Source organism: Pteropus vampyrus, unplaced genomic scaffold (assembly GCF_000151845.1).
Source record: "Pteropus vampyrus isolate Shadow unplaced genomic scaffold, Pvam_2.0 Scaffold35, whole genome shotgun sequence".
Classification (NCBI taxonomy): domain Eukaryota; kingdom Metazoa; phylum Chordata; class Mammalia; order Chiroptera; family Pteropodidae; genus Pteropus; species Pteropus vampyrus.
The window spans coordinates 45,561-49,625 of record NW_011888816.1 but is presented as its reverse complement, the minus strand read 5'-3'; positions in this window follow the sequence as shown (position 1 = coordinate 49,625).

Below are 4,065 nucleotides of genomic sequence, written 5' to 3'. Positions count from 1 at the left end.
ATAATAAATTCCCTTCTTTTGAGCTGTCTGAAGGCCAAGTTACACCTCGAAGGGAAAGTGTCAATCTGAGAGGTGTGACACGATGGGTTGTTTACTGGGAGGACACCCAGAGGCCGCTCAGCTCAGGGACTAATTTCTCCAAAGACACCACTCCCAACGCCATCTCCAGGGAAACCTAACCATCTGAGCTCTCCAGAGCAGTCCCAGTTTCAAATGTGCTACCAATTTCTGAGCCTGTGCTATTTGTTCTGAAGCCACAAAGCACCTACTGTATTGGGTTAACTTTCCATATAGTATAGAGAAATAGAATTCTATTGCGCATAATACTAGCCGGGTGACCTTAGTCAAATTATTTAAGATCTGAGCTTCAGTTAATAATGGGAAGTTTTTCATAAGTGCAGTACAGTGCCTAACACATAGTACATCACGGTAGGCAAATAAATGGTGTAAATGATGGTGTAAACAAATTAATGGTTGCTAAATTTCTAAGAATGATACATTTTAGAATTACAAACAGGCTTCGAGTACACTCAAAGGCTACTCCTGCATTTAAACTTTCAAGATCAAAGCATTTTTTTCCTTCTAAGAAGATTTTTCCAGGAGGCTTCTCCATACCCCCAATTTCCACCAACTCCCAGCCTCATTATCTCCATAAGCGATGCCCCATTCACCCAGTTACTCAGACAAAAATCTAGTCACCCCCAACTCCTCCCTTTCTCATAAACCATTCATCTAAGCCACTCACAAATCTTGCCGGTTCCATTTTCAAAATGTCATTTCCACCTCCTAAAGTTTACAAGGTTTAGAATCAAACCACTATACCCTAGTTCAAGGGTGACAGTAATTTCAACACAATTAAAATGTATCGCCTTTATATCGCTTAATTTATAAGAGAAGGTCAGAGTCTTTCATCCTCTCCAAAGTCACTTCCTCTGGCAGTTGCTACCCCGTTTCCATGAGCAACGGCTTACTCAGGATGGTTGCAAGGGAGCTGGGTTGGGAGGTCGCAGAAAGTCACTCAGGAAGCTGGGTGGAATGTAATATGGAGAAAGAATTCTATTCCCAGGTCCCTGCACAGATATTCTAGAATACTGCCTCCTCAGGACACTTTTTGGATAGTGTAAAAATGGGTATCTCAGGGGCTGACCATTACATCTTCTTGGCAAAACTGTCTGCTGCTTCCATGCTGGTCTCCAGCACAAAGCACATGACCCATTGGAGAAAATAATAAATTTATGGCCAAAGGGGTGATGAGTGGGAAGAAGAGGTTTTGAAATTGAATCCCATTTCCATAGAAAAGAGTCTTTTCTATGGGTGTGATGACAGGTGACGCTGTTTGTAAATGTCCTGTCTCTGAGTATTAAAAAAAGATGTCTAGCTTTGGAAATACCCAGCATTGTTGACTTGGAGCTCTATCCTCTTCCCAGGCTGAATCTGTACTGAACAGGTTTTTACTAATTGAGATGCTTGGCTTACAAATGTTTTAGGTGCTTTTTTGTAAGAGCGGAACACAATTACTTTTTTGGGACTCATATATAAAGTCAAATTTTCACGTCCACCTACACGCATATAACTCACCATTTTTAAATCTCTGGTGGAATTCTCTTCTAGGAAAAACGCTGGTTTTTAGTTCCTGGAAAATAATGGATGCATAAAATAGGATTAGTTCATTCAAGGTCAAAACAGAGCCTTAGAGGATGAATCAGGCTTTGAAGCTCAGTTCTCAATTCATTCTGCCCCATTGGCTGGAAGTCTCCTCAGAGGTCCAAACAGTCCTCATTGTCACTCTTTGGAAAACTTGACTCGCTGGAGATGAGCAGACACTGCTTCCTTTTCTCTAATCTATGGATGGGTCACCAAGATAAAGCACCTGCTGGGCTGGAGGCCAGCTCTGCGAGAACTCGAAAAATGCAATGAAAGTAGACCACAAAAAGAAGGTTCCAGCCACGTGGTCTGGCTCCGGGGCAAGCATAAGTTAAGCCAGGGCACAGCCGGGAAGACCCAGGACCCACCCCCAGGGCCTCCGGAGCAGAAACCTTGGCTGCCTGGGCATCCGGGACAGCCCGAGGGTCTGGAACAACACTTGTAACATGTTATGAGACACAAAACTTATCTGTTGGGTGAATGAATGGAGAGTCTGCATGCAGCACAAGCACATTGCTTCATGAGAAACTTCTATATAGAACCCCATTCAGAGCCGGGCGGGCTGGGACAGCTGAAGAAATGCTGCTGGAGGCCTATTTCCTGCCCCCGTCAGCAGAGAGCCGGCCCAGCACGTCCGAGTTAGTCAACACAAAACCGATGTCAGTCACTTCAGAGCTTCCGAGGCTTCTCCCTTTTACGAGGCCACTTCCTGACCAGGAGGCTTTCAGTATTTCATAATTGTCCAAATGTTTCCATTTGGCCCATAAAAATGAAGGGCACAACGGGGGTGTGGTGCTCCTGGAACCTTCCCACAGTGTGCCCGGTCCAGCAGCGCCAGGCCTGAGCTCACCTCCGGGTGTGCTCTGCTTGTCATTTCCCCTTAATAAACATAATTGTACGTTTATACCCCGAGTGGCTTTCGTGGTGGGTGGTCCGTGCCCCATGGTCATGACGGTGGCCCCATCCAGATCTTCCCAGCCCAAGGACAGCTCCCAAGTCTGCAGAGGACTTGAGACAGGAAGAGAGAAGGGTTACAAAGGGAGCAGGAAACAAAACCGAGTAAAGCAAAACCCACGAAGGAGAGAGAAAGTATCGTTTTATGGAAAGATTCTTGCACAGGGTTTAGAGTAATCCATTCTCGATCTGACTCATCTGACTGACAGAGGCTGGCCGAAGGCATCCGGTTGAGTCACACAGCATTTAACTAAGCCGACTGTGAACGGGACTTCAAGCTGACCATGAAGTCAGCCTGCAGCCTGCAGCCTGGGCCCGGCTCCAACCTGCTGAACATCAGGAAGCTCTGCCTTAGCGAGCCAGCTGGCTTCCTCCTTAAGTTTCTGGGTTGACCTTTCCTTTTGTCCCAAGGGATTAATCCAAGTATGGCAGAACATACCAGCAACTGCAGACTCCACCTTGGCCTGCCTGCAAGGAGAAAGTGGAGAGAGATTCTATCATCCACTCACAACCCCCCTGGCCAGTGAACTGAGGCTGCCCTGAGCCCAGAGCCCAGGTGGTGTCGCTGACCCCTCAGCTAAACTCAGGGACAAATTTCATACCACCTCTTCTGATTGGGGACGTCTTGTAGGACGGAGCCCTTAACGTGTGGGATCTGATGCTCCCTCCATGTCGATAGTGTCACAGTTGAGTTATACTGTACGACACACAGCTGGTGTCGGAGAATTGCTTGGTGGTACAGGGGACAAGAATTCATGCATCAGAATTGGTGACCAGAGCCTTAGGGAGAACCCATTTCTTTGCCTTTTCCAGCTCCCTGAGGCCTCTCACATTTCTGGGCTCCTGCCCCTTCCCCTATCTTCAAGGTCAGCGAGGTCGCATCTCTCTGGCCTTTTCTCAGTGTCATATCTCTCTCTGTCACTCCCTCTCCCCACCTTTAAGGACCCACGTGATTAGATTGGGTCCGCCCAGAACATCCAGGACCATCTCCCCATCTCAAGGTCCTTCATCACATCTGCAAAGTCCCTTTTGCCATGTCAGGTGACGCATTCACAGGTTCCGGGCATTAGGTCACGGACGTCTTTGGGAGACAATTTTTCCGCCTACCGCACGCAGCAGCTTAGGAACTGAAAAGGCGAAACGAGAGATTCTCGAACGATTCTGGAAAGCGGCTTCTCGTTCGGGCTGGGGGAAGAAATGGAAGAGGCTAAAAGTATTAAAACCTCAAAACTCAGAAGACAGGCCACATGGGGCAGGAACTCGGGACCCTGGGAAAGGGGTGCATCTCAGCGGGTCGTGGGGCTTCTAAGGGGGTTCAATGGTTTTGCAAAAGTGAAAAACACCAGCTGGAATCAGCCCCCACCTGCCCAGTAAGGCAGCCAGGACGACAGTGCTTCAGAGAAACCGGACACGTGGCTCTGTCTCCTGTCTCTTTCAACAACAGGCTTCCATTTATTGACGCTGGTG